At 38.7% G+C, this 24,890-nt stretch overlaps 1 protein-coding gene across 4 annotated transcripts in view; it reads right to left on the bottom strand.

Annotated features, from left to right (window-relative positions):
• ZNF148 (zinc finger protein 148) overlaps positions 1 to 17,828 on the bottom strand; it is a 107,709-nt gene extending 89,881 nt beyond the window's left edge. The window contains exon 1 of one of the 4 annotated variants that reach the window (XM_031454509.2): positions 17,626 to 17,828. The gene's annotated coding sequence lies outside the window, so the exon portion shown is untranslated. Of the gene's footprint in view, positions 1 to 4,095; positions 4,198 to 13,829; positions 14,212 to 17,625 lie in introns of those variants that run through there. The other 3 variants (XM_031454505.2, XM_064494386.1, XM_031454507.2) reach the window with 3 other exon arrangements.
• Between the last annotated feature and the right edge of the window lie 7,062 nt (positions 17,829 to 24,890).

Raw genomic sequence — 24,890 nt, 5'->3', positions numbered from 1 at the left:
TTTTGGGGTAGGGTACGAATATAAAGAGTAGCAATAGGGGTTTTCTTTGTGGTAGTAGAACAGTTCTGTATCTTTGCCGTTATGGTAGTCACATGAATTTATATATTCAAGAAAAATCACATAGAAGTATAAATACACAAATGAATTAGGATTTTTAAAATGGTGAAAACTGATGGGCAATTTAGCTAACAGTAATATACTAAAGTCAATTTCCTAGTTTTGATGTCTTTTTAGAGCTTTATAAGATGTCACCACTGGAGGGGAAGCTATGTAAAGGACACATAGGACTCTACCATTTTTGTAACTTCCTGTAAGTCTATAATTATTTCACAATAAAGGTTTTTAAAACCTTGTATGAGATGGGGGCAGAGATACAGATGAAACAGGACTGTCCATTAACTACTAACTACTGAAGTTAGGTTATTGGTATACAGAAGTTCGTAATACCATTGTATTTTTTTATCTATTTAAATTTTTCATTGTAAAAGGTTAACAAAAATACAAGAATGCCATATATCAAAACACTAATAGCAACTTCTTCCAGTTAATGATTTTTTCTTTTTGCTAATACACATTTAAAATTTTTCTATAAAATAATTTCCTGTATAAAACAATTTTTGAAGAAATTTTTGCTCATATGGTCTTTTGTCCAACTTTTTTAAATTGAAGTACAGTCAATTACAATGTGTCAATTTCTGGTATACAGCACAATGTCCCAGGCATGCATATACATACATACATTCATTTTCATATTCTTTGTCATTACAGATTATTATAAAATATTGAAAAATTCCCTGTGCTATACAGAAGAAACTTGGCTTTTTTTTTAATCTGTTTTTATATATAGCAGCTAACATTTGCAAATCTCAAACTCCTGAATTTATCCCTTCCCACCCCCTTTCCCCGGTAACAAGATTGTTTACTATGTCTGCGAGTCTGTTTCTTTTTGTAGATGAGTTCATAGTGACCATTTTTTCTTTCTTTCTTTCTTTTTTTAGATTCCACATATAAGTAATATCATATGGTATTTTTCTCTCTCTTTCTGGCTTACTTCACTTAAAATGATGATCTCTAGTTCCATCCATGTTGCTGCAAATGGCATTATTTTATTCTTTTATGGCTAAATAGTATTCCATTGTATAAACATACCACAACGCCTTTATCCAGTCATCTGCTGATGAACATTTAGGTTGCTTCCATGTCTTGGCTACTGTCTATAGTGCTGCCATGAACACTGGGGTACATGTGTCTTTTCTAATTAAAGTTCCCTCTGGATATATGCCCAAGAGTGGGATTGCTGGATCATATGGTAAGTCTATTTTAGTTTTTTTGAGGAATCTCCATACTGTTTTCCATAATGGCTGCACCAAACTACATTCCCACCAGCAATGTAGGAGGGTTCCTTTTCTCCACAGCCTCTCCAGCATTTATCGTTTGCGGATTTTTGAATGACGGCCATTCTGACTGGTGTCAGGTGATACCTCATTGTAGTTTTGATTTGTTGTCCTATTGTTTCACTCATTTTTTAAAAGTAGTACCACAGAAAAAAAAAATTTTAACTTAAAAAGAACTCTATTGATATTTCTTCCTCTCACAACACAGAGCTTAATTTGAAAATATTTCCTCTAAATACCCAATTTATATTTCACCCAGTTACATTTCACCTGAAAGTTCTAATATATTTTTCTAAAATTAACCAAAAGAATATTGCTAGAAAAGATTTACAACCAGCACAATAACTGACCATAGTGATCCTCACAAAACAGAACAGATGTCTAAGCTCAAGATACCCTAAGATGTTTTAACAATTCCACTTGGGTTTGCATTTGCAATGTTGCCTACGGTATCACAATTAACTCCAAATTGATTTTTTTTTCAATTGTATATGGTCTTTTTTAATTTTTCAAACTTTTCTCAAAAAGCAGATGCTGAAAAGTTTACAACAGTTACAAAGTCATGCTGAAGAATTCAACAAACACATGCAATATCTGAAAAAGTAACAATTCACTGACTATAAGACTCTCACAATGCCATTTTAAAATTTTAGCTCAATTATTTAAATTTATCAAGCAAAGTTGATAAAATATCATTTCCCTCAGTAATTAAAACTAATTTTAATTAAATAAGTGAATTAAAATTAAATTATAATAGAAATAACAAGAGACCTGAGCTCTGCATTATCTGTAGGAACTTGGGTAAGTCACAATTTCTCGGAAACTGTTTCTTTATCTACATACTGAAAGAGTAATCTTGTTAATCTTCCAGCTCCAAAATCCTATGTACTACTGCCCTGAAACAGACTTCATAATCTTTGACCCATGGCCCTTCTAATGACAACTTTGGGAAAATATTTATAATAGATACAATACAGAGAGGCCAATTACATTATAAACACCTTTCATATGCAGAATACTACTCTCAATATACTAAAACCAGGTCTTCTCCATATCAACACTACTGATACTTTGCACTGGGTAATTCTTTGTTGGGGGGATATCATATGCAGTGAAGTGTTTGGCATTTAACCACTAGATACCAGTAAGATACCACAGCATGACAACCAATGTCTCCAGACAATGCCAAAATCACCTCTGGTGGAGAATCTTTGCTGTTAGATTTAAAACTCCCAGGGTTCTTTGGAAATGGAAACGGGAAAGAGAGACAGTTTTTGTTTTTGTGACATAGGAAGAAAGGCACAAGAAACGCTAGGAATGAACAAAACAAAGCACAGCTAATATAGTAACAAGAATGAGAATACCAGTACATTAAGCTGAAGAGAAAATTCACAGGTATTCCATCTGTTAACTTCGTAAGCATCTTCAGTAAAGACAGCCAAAGGTTTTTTAATCAGAAATTAATGAAGTTAACATAATTCCTCTTCTCTCCAGCGACTGGGAGGAGGCTAAACATTCTCAAGTTACCAGCTATTCTTTAACCACTAAGAATACCCACACAAAAAACACATCCACCCACAGTTAAATACAATAAGCATCTCTCTGTTTTAATCAAATGAAAATGTGCTACAAATACCATGAAAAGTAACACTGAGGAATATCCTCCAGTCTTTTATGTATTTAAAGAAAGGCTAAAGACATTGAAAGTGGAGAAACTACATACATCTAAATGTTACAAAAGTGATTAAATCTTCTCACATTGACTTTCTGGCTCTTTAATACTCACTATAAAATCAACTCAGCCATATTTTCCACCAAATAGACAAATACCCAGTTTCCTTAGTCTATTCTTGGACAGGTCACCAGATTGGGAATAAGAGACCCAGAGGCTATTCCCAGCTGCAAACAGACTGGTAATCTCAAACAAATTATTCACTCAGGTTAAGGTTCTACACCCATATCAAGCTGACAATACTGAAAATCTGCCCAGAAACAAGCACTGAGAAACCCAGGACTTCCTCCTGCACCCAAAGGACAACTGCAAACGTATTTTTAGATTTATTAAATCTAAAAATCTGAATAGAATTTTATTTATAGAAACATTTAACATACTTGAAATTTCAAAACTGTGTGGTGCCTTTACCACTGCCCTTGATAAAATTAATAAATATTCTTTTTTAAAATCACATCATGCCCAATTGTGCAAACCTTCATATGCAAATTACACTAATGATAATTACGTAAAACAAACAAACAAAAATGCTGTTTTTAATTAAAGCTCTTGGGAAGGGCTTTTAACTTTTGCATTTCCTAACTCTAGTTTTTAATCTGTTACACAAGTAGTTCTTTTCTGGCACTGTAAAAAGTGCTTCACGAAGTCTGGAGAGCAAAAGTTTGCCCTATAGCCTAATTCTGGAAAGGCCTTAGGATTGTTTTTACCACTAAACATGCAGGTTCTAATAGCGCAACCAGTACACGGATACAAGCGTACACTTCTGGCTCTTGACACCAAGTTAAAAAAACTGCCTAGTAGACCAAGTTACCCGTCTGACCTTTTCGCACACCATAAAACTGTAAACACAATACAGTCCAATGTAAGATTTGACAAAAACAGGGTCAGGACGGAAAGGAGGGTGTCAATTAATGTTCGTCGGCCCCCGCTGTCAGGCAGACACTTCTTAGCCGCGGAGAAGCCACTCACAAAGTTTGCCATCCCGCTGGGGGAAGGGGCCCCGACTGCGCCGCGGGCCCCGACCCGGAAGACGCGTGTCTGGAAGGCCCCACCGCCCGCCGAGGCACGGGCGCGCCAGCCACTCGGGTAGGAAAAGCCCCGGCTTCTCGGCGCTTCGCCGCCGCCTCCTCGCACGCGGGGGCACTCACGCACGCGTGCGCACACTCACACACGTACACACAACAAAAGGAAGCCGTGCGAGCCGCGTGCGGAGGTTTGCTCCGGCGCTCCGGAAAGCTCCTCCTCCCGGCCCCCGCGCGCCGCCCCGGGCCTGCTGACTTACTGCAGCGCCCCGCGAGGGCCCATGGGTGCGCGGATGTTCGCGGCCCACCGGCCGACCCAATCCGGCTGTGATCCGCTGCGTCTGCGGGCGGCTGCAGCGGCTCAGGGCCCACCACCCGCGCAGCTCCGCGCCGCTGCTCCGCCCGCCGCCGAGCCAAGCGCCGGCAAAATCCCGCCCCGGCAGGCCTGCGCTCCCAAAGCCCAGGAACAGGAGGACTCCTACTCCCCGGGTCTCTTAAGACATAAAACTATAAGATGTTAAACCCCTTTCCTTAATGAACCACTAATCAAAAGTAGTATCCAACATGGCACTCCTTAGAATAAGAAATCTTTCAGTAACCTCTTCTTTAAACCTTGCTCTTACTTCTCCACACCTTAGTTTACTCATTTTAGTTTTCCCCTTGCCTGTTTTTAACCTAACAGCTGCATTTTCCCCCAAAAATAATTTGCCCTAAACCGTCTTTGCAATTTTACTCTTTTGAAATTTACTTTTCTAATAGTAACAAGCTTCCTCATTAAGTCCCTTCCATCTCCCACTTACCTATACAAAACCTCGCCACTTTTCTAATTTTTATCAGTGCCTACCAAACCAATTCATAAGTAACTCTCAAACACTGCATTTTCTGTCTGTTCTCTCATTCCCTCAAAGCTAACGCTCTCCAACTTAACACACAAATTTGCCCTAAACTGCCCTCAAATTTTGTGAACCTATTCCAGAGAGGCCACCAGTCACTGAAAAATCTATTTCCTAAACCTACCCCCAACAACTTAAAACGATCTTTTCAAATATTCTCTACCAATTCACTTGTATCATTCATAACTAAAGACTCTAATTACAGAACCTAATCAAATTAACACATTATCTCTACCATTATATATATACATATATATATGTCTACATTACATGCAGGTGTATATATACGTGTTAACAAGTATAGAGGGGACCCTGCAAAACATCAAGTGTGTATTTCATTCCAATCCCTTGGATATTGGCTCTTCTCAAATTTACAAGGAAAACTCCACACCAACCAAGATTTTCAGGCATCCAATCCCTATCTTTTGAAGTTATTTACCTATGTTAAATTAATGTATCACTTAAAACATACTGTCTCCATTTCTACTATAATCATTCCTAACACGTTCCTTAAAGTATCTATCATTAGTCTAACCCACACAATCCATTCAAATATTCAGAATATACCCCCACATGCCAAGGCCCAGCAATGTCCAAGGCTGGTCCCAGAAACAATTCTAGATCAAATCAGGCAGATGACAGCTAAGTTGTGAGTTGGGCAACGTGGCCTCCCTGGGCAACTTTAGGCCTTCAAAGCTCTGGATAGTCTCCAAAGGTCCTTCATTATTAAATTTGTTGACTGAATAAATGTAGAAGTAAGGGAGGAAAAAAAATGGTGAATGACCCAGGGCTAGATTCTGGAATTAATTCTGAAGCAAAGCTGCACTAGGAAGGAACACAATACTATTTATTTTTTGCTTTCCCATATTACTGTCACTAAATATGCTCTCTCTCTCTCTCTCTCTCTCTCTCTCTCAAACATGAAGTAACATCAAAAACCCCGATCTGAACAGGGAGGATCAGTAAGTATTCTTTGCTCAGAGGTTGAAAGAGTTAGTTAATCATGTGAGGAATATAATGCAAATACGAAGGATTTGAAGCGTGCAGCATTTTCCCCTTTAACAGTTTAAAATGTCAGCTGCTGGGACCACAGCAAGGCACTAATGGAGAATTCCAAAAAGCAGTTAGGTAAGCACTTCAGAGTTAAGTCTTTGATAGTACAAGGGAAAAGTTGACAGAAGACAAAGTCTGACAAAAATCAATACTACTGTATAACTGGACAAGCAAAAGTTTGAAAGCAGAGATACAAGCCAAGAAAAGAGGCCTGGTATAGGTCTTAAATATCATCAATGGAAGATGATGGTTTCAAACCCTGAGGTCATAATACTGAAGATTTAAAAACTAAACAAAAAAAGAAGCAATGTTTCAGTTTTAGCTATATTTTGTTTTGGAACTGGCAAGATTTCTCCTTTAGAGATGTTCAATAAATGATAAATAACTAGAAATAAGACAAGAAAAAAGCATATTTAAAACCATATACCTGGAAGTCACCTGTATATAGGTAACAAATGAAATAAGAAGACAGAGCAGACCAGCCTCCTAAGAACACTAAGAAATATGATATCAGCCATAGACAAAAAAAAAAAAAAAACTACAGAAACCATTTTAGATCCCTTAAGACATCTTCCTACCATCCACCCCATTCATTCCACTTTTTACCTGAACCTCTTTACATATACAAATTACCACCACACAATTCAAAGTTTAATGTAGTTTTCAGGCACTCAAGTAGAGATCAAAGATCTCAGTGTCTCTATCATTCATGCTATTTAAAAAAGAAAGTTATGCATGATGTACTATCCCTTTAATATTAACATAATAGGTAAGCAAGGACTGTCCTTACATGCACAGAGAAGGAAGTGTCCTGGCATTGTTTCCTAGGTTATGTTTTCTCCGTATTTTCTCTGCTACAAGCTACTGACTCTCCTCTTCATCTTACCTTATTCCTATTCGGGTCAACTCCAACCTCCTCATTCATTTCTATCCATTTACTAGCTCCTATCAGCTTGCTCATGTTCTACTGTCAACAAACTACCCTATGTCTTTTGCCTTTCACATTAGAACACCTCTACCTCACCCTTTTTTCCTTTCATTGTCTAATTTCTAATCCACAAATATCTCTCAGCTGAATTTATCTCAGTATATTATACATGAGTGGTTATGATTTTGCAAGTATAATTTATTTATAAAAATCTAAAGAAGTCCATCCCCATGCCACAACAATTTAGATCACTATCGACCCTTGTCAGGATACCTCCTCATCTTATCTCAGCTTGGCTTTCCGTTTCCTGGACAAGCCGCTTCTCTCATGACTTAGCTATCCATTCTCCTACTCCTTCAACTTGATAAAGGACCAGCTGCTTCTTGCTCCTCAAGGTCACTCTCGCTGTTCTCCTTTCACCAAAAAATCTCTTTGTAGTTCACGTTACTCATTTAAACCATTCCATCTGCAACATCTACCAAACTCCAGGATCCCTTCCACCTTCCCTTCCCAAAGACGTCAATTCTACTTTGTCCCATGTTCAGCCATTATTCTCAGCGACTGAGGTGCTGAAGAACTTTCTGCACCCTGACCTTCCTCATCTCCTAAAACCTTCATCTGCATTTCAGCCACCCACACATACATACTGAAAACAGGTCATCAACTGGAAGTGCTGTACCACTAGGATTGTAACTCCAGAGACCTTTTATTTTTTTTAACCACAACTACTGTATTTTCTAGCTCTACACCTGCTCTTCACCTCCTTCTGGCTTCAGTTATCTTCCTACATAATTTAAATCTGTCCACCAGCAATTTTAATACTGTCCTCTCCAGAATATCATGACCTCCCATTATATTAACCATGCATCTCCCCAAGAAGAGACAATCTCCACCAACTGTTTTTTTCCACACCCACACAATGGGTGTTAAGCACCACCAGAAAGCTATGAAATCTTCTACAACTGACTTATTCTAAATACAACTCTCCATCTCATTAACTAATCCAAATCATTTTCATATTTAAATCTTTAATCCCATCAAATACTCAATCTCTTCCATAAAATTCCCTCAGATCACAACTTCTCCACCTGTAATCAAATCCTCTTATAGCTTCTAAAATGCTGTTTCTCTTCATCCATCTGTTACTTCTTGCCTTCAGCTTTGAAAAAAGAGTTGTTCCTTCTTCTTAAAATAAACTTCTTAATACAATTCCTAGAGCCGATGATTCCATATTTTCCCAACCCACTCAGTCCTTTAACCCTATGCACTCTGGTCTCTGAACTGCTCTCTTGCAGACCAAAAAAACAATTCGATGCACCAAATCCTATGACCCACCACCCAAGTTCTTGTCCTCTCTTTGGCAAGGACACTTGAACTACCTCCTTTGATTTACATCACTATAACACAAGATTGTACTCTGATCTCTCTAGTTGTTTCTTTTGTCTCCAAAGACTACTAGTCCTCTTCTTAGCCCAAATAGTGGGTATTTTCCCAAATTCTGTCCTGGAGCTATTTCTAATTCTCTCTACCTCAGGGTCTCATCCCTTACCACTGCTTCTACATTTTCTATCCTCATACCCCCAGCTCCCCAAAAGAATCTTTAAACCATCACCTTCTGCTACAATCTAATTTAATCCTGAAGAATTAGAATATATAATGATTTCTTTTAAACTGAATTCTTCAATTACTGCTTCAATGATTAGTCCAAATAATTTCATAGCATTCAGCACCCTATCAAATCTAGTATTAGTAGCTTCAATTACTAACTCTATGTACGTATTTCCAAATCTCTATTAGACCTCTTTCTTCAGATGAATCCGGTATTTTTAACTCTAGCTAGGTAACTCCCCTTCGATACTTCCACTGGTGCCTCACACAATGGTCAGTGTCTTAAAAACCAAAGTAGCCATTTTTTCCCCACCAAAATGATTCTGCTAACTGATCCAATAATTTCTGTTAATGGCACCACCATTCTCATAGTTACCCAGGTTAAAAGCTCTGGAGTTTCCCTTAACTTTTTCTTTTTCTCCAGTGTTTCCCAAAAGCCCATCTGCCATCAAACCCTTCAATCCTTTGAAATATTCTTGTATCAATTCCCTTTCCTTTTATTCCCACTACCACCATCCCAACTTAGATTCTCAATACTTTCACTTTTATCATAGCCTTCTAACTTTGTCTTCTAGTTACTAGGCTCTCTTCATTGCAAAAGAAAAAAAAAAAAACAGAAAAGAAAAGAAAAGAAACAAAACAGGTCACCATATCAGTACTCTTAAACCCACTCAGAAATCAATGGTTCTCCACTGCATACTAAGTCAAGTTAAAACTCCTTAGGACTCCAAAAAATAGAAACTACTCATTTTCCAACAATCATGGAATGGATAAATACACTGTGGTATATTCATACAATGAATCCTAGAGAGCAATGAAGAAGAATGAACTACTGCTGCATGCATCATGGATGAACCTCACAGACATGATGAGCACAGGAAACCAGATGCAGAAGTATGATTTCACTAGTATGAAATACAAAAACATACAAAACTACTCTGTGTGACAGAGGTCAGAATAGTAGTTACTTTTGGTTGGAGGAGACCAACCTGGAGGTGACACATGAGGAAACCTTGTGGGATGCTGGGAATGTTCTATATATTGAACTGGGGGGTGGTTACATAAATGGAAACCTAAAAGAATTCACCTGTACTCTTAAGATTTGAGCACTTTATGTAAGTTATCTCTCAATAAACAAATTTTTAAAAACCAGTTTGGTCTGGATTTTTAGATGTTTTATCTACTTTACAGCTTTATTTCCCTCCTCCATTCATGAACTCTAAATTCCAGCTCAACACGTCCATAATCTTTCTCACTGTCACTCATATCACTCCCTCTTCTTGCAATGCCAACCCTCACCATCGTGCCTGCTATAATCTTATTTATCCTTAAAGCATTAAGCTAGGTACCAATTCCCGCACAAAGTTGGACCCGCCACCGTGCTTCTGTCAGACAAATGTGTACATATTTTTGTCTCTGGATAAACTCCTGAAGAATATGAACTGTGTCATATATAAACATGTATCCTTCACACTGCTTACCAGAGAACCTTGACACAGTAAGCATACAAAAATATTCCCTGAATGAATAAGTGCTGACAGACCATCAAAAGCACCCTCCAACCTAACCCTTCCTTCTCAAACCCATCTATCAATGTCTCCACTCACAAATTTGTTTCTCAGCTTACATATTTAATCATTCAACAAACAGAGAACCTACTACATGTAAGAAACTATCTACACTAATGTCCCCCCACCAAACTACTCAAAAATGTAATCCAATTTCAGCTGCCTCTTGAATTTTCCCTCAATTCTAATTTTCTAGTCATCTTCTCCTTCTCTCTCCATCCAATCACATCCTACCCCCTTATTTCTAATCTTCCTGTTATCAAACTAATTCAAACCTTCTTAGTTTCTCCTGTAGCCTCCTAACTGGGCTACTCACCTCCAATCTTACTCTACCACCACACTGCCCCCAATCTATCCTGTATAAAGTACCTGTTGTCAGACTAAGGTATCTAATATACAGTCCTTGATTCCATTCTCCACTTTAAAAAATTCAATAGCTATACATTAATGATATATGCTAGCATGCTTTAATCCTATGTTACTATACTTTAATATTCAAATCCTCACAACCTTTGACAGGAGGTTTAATGATTATCAATTTCCTGATGAGAAAACTGAGTCTCAGAAAGGAAGTAATTCTCTCCATACCCATAGTGCAGGCAAACAGAAGGGCCAAGACTAAAATCCAGCTTCTGTTTGCTTACTAAGCACAACACTGTATCATATCAAATACAAACTACTTAGCTTAGCTTTCAAAGCCATCCATTTTCAACCCAACCCCTAATGACTCTTCCTACCTTATATCATATTATACCCTATTCATGAACTCTGTATTCCAAACTACAGGTTGTGATCAATTATTTAGTTTGTCATGAAATCACTTTAATGAGGGACAGCCATCTCTTTTTTTTACTTTTTAACCAAACAGAATAATAGAAAATATCCAAGTGCATCCAACATGGTAAGGACAGTTATTGTTACTGAAACTTTGTTTTGTATGTGCACACATTCATACACGCATATATTAGGTTAAGATGTAATATGTATTCTTTAATGTGATCATAGTAAAAAATTAAAAACCAGCTCATTATTCCCCACATCTCCTTGGTTTCTCACCTCCAAGCCTTTGCTTTTGCTAATCTCTCAGGTTGGAACGTTCTTTCTAGTAATTTCTGCTATCCATCCCTTCAAAGACTAACTAAAATACCACTTCCATGCCACTAAATGCAGTCTCGGGTTTTCCCCGAGTCAAATGTCGTTTCCTACCTTTTAACTCCAGTAACGTTCAGTATTTTTCTTACATATACATTTGTGATCACAGTGTAGTTATTTGTGCTGAAGCCCAGCTCCCCCATTAGAATATAAACCCCAAAGGATTAATCCCTGATTGCATTTTGCATATAACAAATGTGCATTATCTGTTGACTAAAGAAAATTCATCCCATTATTTTCTGAAACCTCAGTTATAAATCAGTAACATAATTTCTACTACATACAAACTTCTGAAACTCTTATCCTTCAAATAGCCCTACCATCTTCCTCCCAAAATTAGCCATTTCAAATAATCCTCTTTACCTTCAATCTTCTCTTGCTTTCTTCTAAACATAACCTATCATGTATCAATAACCTTTTTCTTCTTTCAGAATCATACCTTCTATTAAATAACACCTTTCCTTCTCCATCTGCTATCTTCCCCTTTCTTCCTAGCTCTCTAACATCCATAATGATAGGTCTCATATTCTTTAAACAGACATTTCTTTCATCTTCTCTTCACCCAGACTTCAATTATTTCAATTCATTTATAGTGTACATATTTTTGTCAGCCCCATTAAATCCTCTGTAGAAAAAGGCAGATAATGAATAAATAAATTGAAACAAACAAAACATATAGATAATTTAGGTAAGTTACCTTGGATACTTTCTCACTCATTCATTTATTCAACAAGCATGTATCTACTGGACATATGCCTTCAATTCTCTTGTCTATTCTATAATTTGGAAAGCAGCTTTGAGAAAACCATGCAGGAAAATGCCAGGATAACAAGCCAAGTTGACTCATACTCTTCACTCACAGAGACCAAGTCATTTGTGGGGTACAGGCTCAAAAAAGGAAAAACTAAAAGTTACACCAGACACAGATGGAAATAGATATCCCCCCTCCCGAGTTGTTCCAGGGGTCTCAAAAATCTACCCAGCAAAGGTGAATTTGAAAAGGAACAAATCAGTAGGAGTAGCTAAAATGAAATAGGCAGAAAGCATTCAGACAAAAATAGATCCAGACTCCAGGTTCATTCTAGGGCTGCAAGAGAAATTTGGAGCAATTTAGTTCCTTTCCTGAGATCTCTAAGGAATCCTTTCAAATATCTAGCTAAAGTATGGTACTTAAATCCCTTCCTCAAATCTTAGCCAATACTCACTTCTCCATTCTCTGAACTCCTTCAGCACTCACTGCCTGTAAAACTCATTTGGGAACTTAATCATAACTATCTTGTTCATGGTAATGAACTGTTAACAAACATAGCCAGAATTTATTTACATATTAAAATCAGTGTGGTCCTCTCTAAAATAGTTACTTTGAGAGGCTACCACTGACTCATTTATGCACTCCATCCATCCACCACCTGATGCACTTAACCAACATTCATCTAGTACCTAACCAACTCCATGTGAAAAATCACCACTGTTCAAAAATTTTCCAAATTCCTCTTTGGGAATGTTTTCCAAAGTTACTTAATAAGTTAACTAAGAAAATCATCCTCATTTCTGTGTCTAACTGAATTTGAACCAAAACTATTCTTTATTCTACTTGATAATAACAGAACTTCAACACTTCTAAAAATCAAGTATTTCAAACTAAAAAGATTTGTCACCAATGAGACCAGTCAGAATAACATTATGCCTTGTATAATTTTAACTGTACCATCCTGGAGGGATTATGAACTCCTAAAAGGTAGGGACAGTGTTTTACTCATCTTTGTAGACTTCTACCCCCAACAGCTCACAATAGGTACTCAATAAATAAGTATTGTATAGAATGTGCAGGAGGCTCAGACAATAAATCAGGAAAGGTGTTCCAAAACAGTTCTCAACACTACTTCTGAAAGTTGATTAACAAATTACAAAAATTCTCATTTGGAGGTATACTTTTGATACTTGTATTAAAAAGTCAATTTTCTGAAAGAACTGAGGATTGTGGGAGAGAATGGAAGATTGCTGGAGCAATGAAACGACTGAAGGTGGGACAGAAACAACTGTCAGAGGGTGAGAACTGTGGGATATAACAGGACATTTGGAGAAAGATTGGGTAATTTTGTGAAAGAAAGGGTAATTGAGAGAGTGGTAGGAAAGATGGGGAATTTGGGGATACATGTGGAATTATGGGAAAGATGGGGATTCTGGGGAAGGAAAAGAATAGTGGAAGGGACAGGGAATTTTTAGGAAATAATGGAGAATGATGAGGAAAATGCAGATTGTGGGAGACCCAGGGAAGTGTGGGGGGAAAAAGAGAAAAATATCAATTTTCTGAAATCTTACACTGTTACGGAATTACTTCACAACTGTCTTTCTCCCCTTAAAAGAATATAAATACCATAAATTCCTTGAGGATAGAAACTTCATCTAACACTTATTATCCTAAAAGTGAATTAAATCAAGCAGATTCTTAAAACAGATACAATCTCTAAGCACTCACTTAGGCCTGAGGTAAGAAAATCCAAATTAACCAGCTCCCAGGTCCAGACCAGATTCATTCAGATTAAACTAGCCTCACATTAGAAGAGAACCTTTGGTGCCGCCCATTAGATGTTTTTGCAGGATTGTTTCAGTTCCATTCTAATCCATTCTGTTGTCTTCCCTTAAATCTAAAGACCTTCGTCCTAAAATACAAAAGTCAGATATTCCTTTTGTACTTATCTCTCTGTCTCTCTCTCTCTCTCTCACACACACACACATACACACAATTTTGTCTATAATACCTCACAGTGTTCAGCAATTTCACACAGTCCCATTATTACCAGTAATGGTGGACACTACTTTCTATCATTCAACAGGTATTTATTAAGCACTAAGGATCAAGCTGTTGTGAGTTTCCCCCAAGATTAAAGAAAGTCTTAGCTCTAGAGCAGGTTACAATCTAGCTACCATTTGCAAAACAAAGAGAAAATAATTCCCCAAAACAAAAGCAATATTCAGCAGTATAGAATCTACATGTGAATGTTGTTCTAATTCAAAGTAAGGAAGATTCTCAAGAGGTGGAGTTACCTAAAACAATACTTTTGAAAAGGGGAGCAAGATCTTTCTACACTCCCAATATCCAACACCCTGACTCAGTGATGTTGTACCTCATACAAAAATTTCAAAACCAATATTTTATGAATCTATCGTAATACATGAGCAGTATTCTTTTTCCACCATATTCCCCACATATTAATGACTTAAATATGACAATTTCCTTAAAACTGCCACAAATCTGTCTCACCATTGTAATTTAAATCCCCTTCACAATTAACTATATCCAAATGTCCTCAGAATTCTTTACTTTTCTTCCAGCCTCCAACAAAATTATCACCATCTCCATCATATCCTGGCCCTCTTCTTCTCCCTCTTATCACATTTCCCCATCCCTCCCTCCCTCCTCCACAAAGCAGAAACACATCTCCACACCAATTCATTCCTTCCTAAGAAACATAAGAATTGCCAAAGAAGCCTGGAAAGAACAATCAAGGATCATTTTAATCTATTCCCAGACTACCCACACTGAAACTCTCTACAAGACTGTCAAAGAATTCTGCACAGTAGACCTGGTAACTAATTCCAAGATGAACAACTATCACTGCCAAACCACCACTCTTCATCTCTAACCAGCAACCCTAATGCTGCAAAGTTGCTGTTTTCTACAGCCTAGTCTTTGCTATAGGTCCATCATCAAACTTTCTTTAATCATCTCACCCAGTTTTTCCAGTCTAAATTTTAAATGTTTTTTCTTAAAGAATATTAAAGATATAAAGACATCAAATAAAAAAGCTAAAATAATAACTATCAAAGTTTGGAAAGAAGGAAAAGGAAATAATGACAGTAACACAAATCCTTTCCACTCACAGTAAGAAGTCAAAATTTTGACTCCTTTATAATGTCATTTTGATCAATCAAGAAGTAACAGTACATGCATATTACTTGGAGATCTAGGGAAAAGCGTGATAAGAACTACAAAAATTAACACTTAGAAGTAGTCTCTGAAAAGTGGGACTTTTCAGTGCAATGGGCAGGTGAGACAGGGGTTACTGCTTTTCATTATAAGCTCCCTCAGGACAATTTTTTAAAATTATTTTCATGTATTATTTCATGTAATTTAAAGGAGAGACAAACAATAATAAAATACTCTATTTAAACCCATTCAACTTACAAAAATTAAAAGAGCTGACAATATACAGTGCTGGTGAGGGGAAGGAAAACAGACCTTCTCATACTATGATGGCAATAGAAATGGGTACATCCAACTATGTAATATATTGAAGCCCTTAAAAGGAGCGAGTTAACTCTAAATGTACTGACATAAAGTTTTCCAATTTTTAAAAAAATAATCCTGAATTATTTCCAGAATAAAAATTTTAATAAAAGCCCCTTTCCACTCAAATGCTAATTACCTTCCTTTAGAGCTATTTGCTAAATAAGTAAATAAATTTTCCCATCCCTCTCCCAAATTTCTTTCCCTCTTCTCCATTAATCCTTCCATCTTCTAGTTCCATAAAAAGACCTTTCACACTTCCCTCTCCTCAGCTGAATCAACATTACAATGTAATGTGTATACAATCTTTCTTAATAACAAAAGGTGAATAATCTTCAGGTAAATCTTAAAGGTATGGTTCTAGACCAGAATTCTCTCTTGGAAATCTGGTCTGGTGAGAGCTCAGCAAATCCAATAGCCTGGGTACATTTCCTGATATGGAAATGCTAATATTCCCTCCAGCCTGACTCTAGAATCATCCAGTCTCTTCAGGTTCCCCTAGACCTCAAGACGACCAGTCCTGACCTCCCTGCAACTTAAGACCAAAACAGACATTCTAATCCTCCACTCTGCAGGCCCACACTTTGTAGGCTAATACATTTTCTTCAACACCACCAAGCCTCAATGAGGGTATACATTCAGGAACTGTGAATGGCAAAAGACCTCCCCCAGCTGCAGAGTTATGGAACCAATTCAGTCAACTAGACTAATCTGAACTACAAATGGAGCCTCCAAAGAAGGGCCACCATGCATGGACTCTCCCCACCATTAATTATAACCCTGTGTACTGCAACCCAAGCTGAATAATATGGCAACAGTCCTCTTGGACCAGATAAACTGGGCAGTGAAGAAAACCGCCAAGTCAAGTAATTTCCATTCCAGCATCTGCCAGTATAGTGTTCACCCAGCCTCTGTGTAAGTGATATTTCAAATTTGCTAAAACCTAAACTCCATGGCCTAGAGAATCCCTGTAGGCCAGGCGTTTTCTTAAGGTCTGGCTCAGAGATTCTCATATTCACCGGTGCAGGTCTAAAATGTCTCAGACCAAACTACAGACCAAGATCTAATTCTCAGTGACCCCAACCGCTGCTGGTACCCACACTTACCAGATGTCATCTACAGAAGAGCCCAAACAGGTTCGGAACTAGGCCATCCTGGCCCATCTGGAATAACTCTTTAGTCCTTGGGCCAACACTTATTAATTCTGCTACATCTGTCTATGCTATCACGCATTCTCTTCATATTCTCTAGTATTTAGCAATCCCTCTTGCTTTAAACGTATCCTTTCTATTCAAGGAAACTCCTTACATCCTTTCTTTCCTTCCCTTAGAAACGCTTCAGTTCTTTCCATAACGAAATACCTAATGTATCTGCACAATGAACACCACCCCCCGCTCCCGGAATCCTCAAGACTCCTCCACAGCCACCCCCTGCATTCCTCCACCTACCCAGCATCTTTCCCTCCGGCCTCTCTTCCAGTGCACGCTCCCACTACGTTTCCTGCAAGGATTCCCTTTTCTCCAACCCTTGCCCTTCCCTTCTCCCAAAGAACACATTCAGGCAGCAACAGTGCCTGAGGCCTGCGGTGCATAAAGCACTGCACCAGGCACGGCAGACAGAGACCCGGTGTCTCCCTAGGCTTTTCACACCCACACCCAGCACCCTCCGGCCACCCCGTGCAATCATCCCACCTTCTTCCCTACCTCTGACACCCCCCTCAGGCCTCGGAGGCCGCCTTCTCGCTTCAGCCATCCCCGTCATTATCCTTTCTCACCCCCCAACCCACCATCCGCGCCCTGTTTCCTCCTGTCCCCCAGCGAGCTCCTGCGTTTCCCTCGGCCTCGGCCGGTTCCCTGGCCACCCCCAGCCTCGCCACGGCTCGCTCCCCCCGAGGTCAGGCCGTTACCGCCGCGCGCTCCCCCCGCGCGCCGCCCCCCTCCCCCGCCCTCCCCCGGGCCCGGGCCTGCCAGGCCGAGCACTTTACCGCGGGCGGGCGCCGAGTCGCGCGGTCACCGACTGCAGGCGGCGGCAGCTTCAACCTTTCTAGGGGCCTTCAGAGGAGGGGAAGGGGGGAGGGGGGAGAACTTTTGCTGTGGCAGCTTCGGCAACAGCTCCCACCCCTGCGCCTTTCTCCTCTTCCTCCCCCTCCTCCTCCTCTTCCTCCTTCTCTTCCTCCTCCCAGAGCAGTAGAGACGCAGACATGCCGCGGCTAGAGCGTCGCCGCGGTCGCCGCCACTGCCGGCGCGGTGCATTGTGGGAAGCCCCGCACACGGGAAGCGCTCCGCGGCACCCGCCCTCCCTGGGCCGGGGACCTGGCTGGGACGACCCAGCGTGGCTTCTATTCCGGCGCCTGCGTGTCACCAGCCGACCGTGGCCGGGGAAGCTGGCTCTGAACCACGGGTACCCTAGGCTGAGCCTGAGAAGAAAGCAGTCTGAAAAATATTAGAACTAAAGAAATGTTTTCGAGATGGGGGTCCGTCTTCAGCCTTAACTAGTACCTATCGCCCAGAGAAGCGGAGAACTGGGGGGTCGTGTGCATTTCAGGCCCGGGGAAAAGGAAGGGGCAGGGACCTAAGTGAAAGGTTATCTGCCGAAATTTTTTGACTTTTTCGTTTCTCCTCTCTTACCTAACCCTCTCCCCTGCGACCTCCAGTCGTGGACCTCTGTCACCCTAAATGCCACCTTTTACCGGAAGCGACACCCCTGCGCCCTTGAAACTAGCAAGCCCCGTTAGTGTCTGCAAACGCCTGCAGAGTGTGAGCATTGAAGATCAGGAGATCCGGCCCTGGACCCTATTGCGCAAGGTCTTTCGGTGGTATTTCCCGCTCACTTCACCTGGAGCCCAAACCTCCGTCTGTGTGTCAAAGACTTGGTCTATGTGGAGCTAGAATTGCACAGTTGATGTCTCAACCCTTGGAGGCCCTTTCGGTGACCTTTGCCAAATTGTGACCTCCTTAGTGGTGCCTTCATTCAACTAACATCACTGAGTGCCCTGAGGTGCTGGTGCGTACTGTGATGGTTTACAATTACTCATCTTTGTGTCTGCACCCTAGCACAAGGTCAGCCACGTAACATGAAAGATGCTTAGTGAATGTTGAGTGATCGTGAACATCAGAAATACCATGGGATGAAACACCTTCATTATGATTTCTTCAAAATAGTCTGAAGATTTATTAAGCGTCTCTCTGCGATACTTAAACATAACCTCTGAGGGGAGAGGGAAAGGAAAAGCATTAAAATACCTATATAACCATTTCTGAAGTTCTCCTTCCCTTGTCCACACCCACCTAACCACCCCTTGCCAACTGAATCTTCATTTGAATAGTGTTTTTTGGCAAAACTCCAATCTGCATTATGCACTTGTGATGGCACTGAATTAGATTAGTGTCTGCAAGGTTAATGTTCCCCCAGGCATTAACCTTAGTAAATCGTGATGCCTGTTTAGAAATAGCAGAGGCCCAGAGGTTCGGCTTAATTTAAACACAGGTAACTAATAAGAGCAAGGATAAACCACAGTTTCACAGTCAACTCTACATGTGCTTTCTCCATTAAAAAATAAAAATTTTAATAAGATGGCAGGGCATATTCCGAATGCTAATTGCAACAAACCATTGATATAAGCTAGAGCAAGAGACAGTTATCTGGAAGACAGCCTTCTGGCAACTTCTAGCATCTGCAATGGCATCGAATTCAGATGTTAAAAAAATACCTCTGGCAGCAAAGAAGCAGACTCTGAATATTAGGTAATAGGAAAACTAATAACTGAAAAGGATTGAAGGCCTGAAGATTAGTAATACTATCAGGAATAGATCTAGTTCTCTGCTCAGCACCAGAACTAAGAAATAATAGAGAAACAGCTGTCTAACATGGGCAGAATAAAGAGCACAATAGAGGTAGTGACAGCAGTAGTGATGATGGGGAGCAAGTTCAAGCCTTTGGTAGGTTAAACCTCTGGAAATATTTCTCAGCCCCAGTTTGCCTCTTCATGCTCCTCTTGCTCACCTCCCCAGACACCAGCCCTAGGCATTCAGCCTACTTTCCTTTTTTGTTTTTTATTTTGAAATAATTATGGACTCACAAGAAATTGCAAAAATAGTACAGAGTCCAATTTACCCTTCACCCAGCTTCCCCCAATGGCAACATCTTAAAAAGTTTTAGTAACATATCAAAACCAGGAAATTAACAATGATACATTATCATTAACCAAACTATAGAACTTACTTTTACAAGTTTTTAAAAAACATTTGTGTGTGTGTGTGTGTGTGTGTGTGTGTGTGTGTGCAGTTTCATTCCATGGATTAATCTGTGTCACCACTACAACCAGGATTTAAAACTGTTCTATCACCACACACACACACAAAAACCATCTCATGCTACCTTTTTGTTTTCACAAATCTACCTCCCCATCTCACCCCCCAACTCTATCCCTGTCCCCTGTAACCACTAATTTGTTTTCTATCTCTATAGTTTTGTCAGTTCAAGAGTGTTATATAAATGGAATCATAAAGATGTAAACTTTTGATGTTTTTACCTAAACATAATGCCTGTGAGTCCTGTCCATGTTGTGACAGTTATCATTCTTTTTATTTCTTAGTATTCCATTCTGTGGATGTACTAGGGTTTGTTCATCCATTCCCCAGGTAAAGTACATTTGGGTTGTTTCCAGTCTTTTTGCTATTACAAATAAAACTGTATTTGTGTACAGGTTTTTGTGTGAACTTAAGTTTTCATTTCTCTGGGGTAAATGCCTAAGATTATGATTGATGGGTCATATGGTAAGTACATGTTTAATTTTTTTAAGAAAACATCAAACTATTTCCCAGAGTGGCTGTATCATTTTACATGCCCACCAACAATGTAAGAGAGATCCAGTTTCTCCTAATCCTCACCAGCACTTAGTATTACCACTTTTTAAATTTTAGCTGTTTTAATAGGTATGTATGATATCTCATTTTGGTTCTTTCTCTTTTAAAAAGGGGCTGTCTCTCCCCAAGACTGGCTCCCGAACAGCATGCATGCTATCTCTCCAACTCCTAATTTCCTTTTAAACAAGTTCACATACCCCTCTTTGTTGAAGGATTTCATATCACAGGAGAGAAACACACATCTCATGGGTAAGTTATAAAGTTTCTCAAGATAATAAGTATATGTAGCTTATATCTTTTTTGTTTTTTGACAGATGGCTCCAGAAAACATCTGTTAAGCAGGTATAGAAATTTATTTTGGGAAGTGATATACATAAGGCGCTCAGGATGCAGTCCACAGGTGGCAAATTTAAATGCCCAACAAGCCAAGCAGGTAACATGAATAAGTGAAGCAGGCATACTTAGTTACTTAACTTCTCTATGTTGTTAAGTACCCCGTCTCGAAAATGAGGCTAATAATAGTAACTTCCTCTTAGAATTGTTAAGAATATTAAATGTTAATACATATAAAGTATTTGGAATAATATCTGGCACAAATGTTCTATGTGTTGTAGATATTATTGTTCTTGTTGTTATTCTTTCTATTAAAAAGGATTTAAAGATGGTGCTGAACCAAATTTCCTAAAAACAAAATTCATCAGGGGCAAAAAGTCAGTTCCTGCAAGTGAGTTGTAGCAAGGGAAAAGATAGAAACTATTCCAGTACAAAAACTAGCTTAAGTGGAAAAATATCTTAGAGAATGAATCTTGGGGAATAAAGAAGATATATAAGAGGGTATAGCTCAGTGGTAGAGTGCTTAGCATGCTCCAGGCCCTGGGTTCAATCCCTAGTATCTGTATTAAAAAAAATAAGTAAATCAATAAGTAAACGTAATTACCCCCCACTTCAAAAAGTAAAATAAAAATAAAGTAAGTCTACTTTAAAAACTGATTTTTAAAAAAGTTAGCATGCAAACTAACATAAAATAAAGTTGAAAACAAAAGAAAAAATTTAAAGCGGATATATGATAGTTGGAGCTAGGAAAAGAATAAGCAATTAAACTGCTGAAAAAAAAAGTAACATTATTCAGAGAATTTATTTCTGAGTGTAATCTTTGCCTGAATAATTTTATTTATAAGGCTGATGAAATTGATCTATTATAAAGATGCTTGCTATTTTCTACCCAGCAAATATCAGAAAATCAAGTTCCTACCTCTTCTTTCCCAAAGTTTAAGCAGAATGAAGACAAGTTAACTACTGTTATATATATTAAAGCTGTGGGTTTCCACAGCTCATACAACTTAATAATAAAAAAACAAACAACCCAATCCAAAAATGGGCAGAAGACCTAAACAAGCAATTCTCCAGTGAAGACATACAAATGGCCAATAGGCACATGAAAAAATACTCAATATCACTAATTATCAGAGAAATGCAAATCAAAACTACAAATGAGGTATCACCTCACATCAATCAGAACGGCCATCATTCAAAAGTCCACAAACGATAAATGCTGGAGAGGCTATAGAGAAAAGGGAATGCTCCTACACTGCTGGTAGGAATGTAGTTTGGTGCAGCCATTGTGGAAAACAGTATGGAGATTCCTCAAAAAACTAAAAATAGACTTATCATATGATCCAGCAACCCCACTCCTGGGCATATATCCAGAGAAAACTCTAGTTTGAAAAGATACATGCACCCCAATGTTCACAGCAGCAGTATATACAGTAGCCAAGACACGGAAACAACCTAAATGTCCGTCAGCAGGTAACTGGATAAAGAAGATGTGGTGTATTTATACAATGGAATACTACTTAGCCATAAAAAGAATAAAATAATGCCATTTGCAGCAACATGGATGGACCTAGAGTTCGTCATTCTAAGTGAAGTAAGCCAGAAAGAGAAAGAAAAATGCCATATGATGTCACTCATATGTGGAATCTAAAAAAGAAAAGAAAGGGCACTATGAACTCATCTACAAAACAGAAATAGACTTGCAGACATAGTAAACAATCTTATGGTAACTGGGGAAAGAGGGTGGGAAGGGATAAATTTGGGAGTTTGAGATTTGCAAATGTTAGCCACTATATGTAAAAATAGATTTAAAAAAAAAGTTTCTTCTGTATAGCACAGGGAACTATATTCAATGTCTTGTAATAACCTTTAATGAAAAAGAATATGAAAATGAATATATGTATGTATATGCATGACTGCAACATTGTGCTGTATGCCAGAAATTGATACATTATAACTGACTGTACTTCAATTAAAAAAAGGAAAAAAAACTGGGTTTCCATAAAATAGAATGGAAATTTTTATCATTCTAGAGTTTTCAAAGATTTCATACGTTAGCTTATTGCCAGATAGTGTGATTTATTGCAGAGATGAATTGTTTCTTTCTTGTTTTTACTATCTTTTTATAATTTACAATTTAAAGTCATGTCAGAATTCCAGGCTCACCAGAGATTCTTAAAAATACCCTGTTGCTAAACAGTCATGGAGACCAACACAATGAGGAACTCAGCTTCCCTAAAATGATCATCTTTCTACCTGCCAGTGTTCAGGGTAAACATTTATTAAAAGCCTACGTGCAAGGCTCAGCAAAAGAGGCCCTGGGCTGCACTAAAGTCCATCAGCTGTGAGATAACTCTGGTTTGGAGGGATCCAGGGGAAGACACGGGTGAAAGTTCAAGAGAATGGAGTGCTGAGGTTGAGACTGTGTTCCCTTTTCATTCCCAAATTGATCTTTCATAAAGGCAACCATTTAACACTTCCCGGAAGATTATGCAGCTACATAAGAACACAAATGCTGAGGTTCAAAGAAGGCTAGGACGTGGCCTGAGCTCATGAGAAGCTCTTAGACTAATGGAGGAGACCAATAAAAAGTGAGAGAATTTCAGCATAATTATGCTGTGATAACATTGAGGTATGTACAGGATGCTTTGGGTTCCGTCAGTGATGGAACCCACATATCTTTCTGATAGCAAAACAATACTTTCCACCTTGTTCATACATCTAAAACTTACATGGGAAATTCTGTACCAATATCAAACATGACGCAGGTCTTTCACATTTAGAGAGACATTTATCTCCTGGTAATTAAAAAATGTGTGAGTGTTGAAGCAAATCCTTTCACACACACACACACACACACACACACACACACACACACACACCCCTGGAAATGACTGCAGAATACTTCTCCATACTCCATGAACAAAATGTGAACAAGTAAGGCTGAAGAGAAAATGCAAGCTGAAAATTAGGTGAAAGTGATCTATGGCAGCGGTCGTGGGTGGAAATGAGAGCATTAGTGATAAAGTGGATAATTTTCTGGTGGGAAGAGGCTGTTTCACCTTTTCATTTGCTAATTGATATTTCTTGAAGACAACTGTTTTACTCTTTCCCAAAGAAGAGTTTGCAGCTACGTAAGATTTATTCTCCCCTTATGAAAAAATGGGGAAGGGTACAGCTGACTTGGGGTTTAGTTTTGTTTGTAAGAAAATAAGTTTCAATGTCACCATTAAAATGATCGTCCCATTAACCTCGGGCTCCATATCATCTGAGTCTGTGTGTGTGCTCCCCTGACCTCTAGCACAGACATCCAAATAACTGGTATCCATAGGAAGAGCCTCAAGTCAACAAAGAACCATTAATATTTAGAGCATTTTGTTTAAAAAGCCAGAGGAGGGTGCAATATCTTGAGACAGTTCCCAGCATTTTTATTTTTTAATGTTTTGGTGTTTACAAGATTAAACATCAGTATTAAGAAACTCTTCTTGTACCAAATATTGTATTCCCCAAATGCCAGATAGTAGAGCTACTACAAAAAAGAAAAATAAGTCTTCGAGTACAATTTAGTTACTGTAAAACCTTAATTATATATCCCTATGGCACATTGCTGTAAGAAAGATTGATACCATCAGTCTTAAAAATTGCATAGGTTGTATTCTGGCATCTCAGAAAAGGGGGATAATGACATCAAAATTTGGATATGTAGTAAAACAACATTAAATGCACGAAAATCATGCATAAAGCAAGGATTTTAATATAATTCAAACATCTACTTTTTTATTGAAGCATAGTTGATTTACAATGTTGTGAAGATTTCTGGTGTACAGCATAGTGATTCAATTATACATATATATATTCTTTTTCAGATTCTTTTCCACTATAGTTTATTACAAGATATTGAATATAGTTCCCTGTGCTATACAGTAGGACATTGTTGTTTATCTATTCTATATAGAGTAATTTGTGTCTGCTGATCCCAAACTCCTAATTTATCCCTCCTGCTTTCCCCTTTGGTAAACATAAGTTTGTTTTCTGTCTGTGAGTCTGTCAA

Source organism: Camelus dromedarius, chromosome 2 (assembly GCF_036321535.1).
Source record: "Camelus dromedarius isolate mCamDro1 chromosome 2, mCamDro1.pat, whole genome shotgun sequence".
Lineage (NCBI taxonomy): Eukaryota > Metazoa > Chordata > Mammalia > Artiodactyla > Camelidae > Camelus > Camelus dromedarius.
The sequence above is the reverse complement of the archived record's forward strand: the minus strand, read 5'-3'. Positions and strand labels throughout refer to the sequence as shown.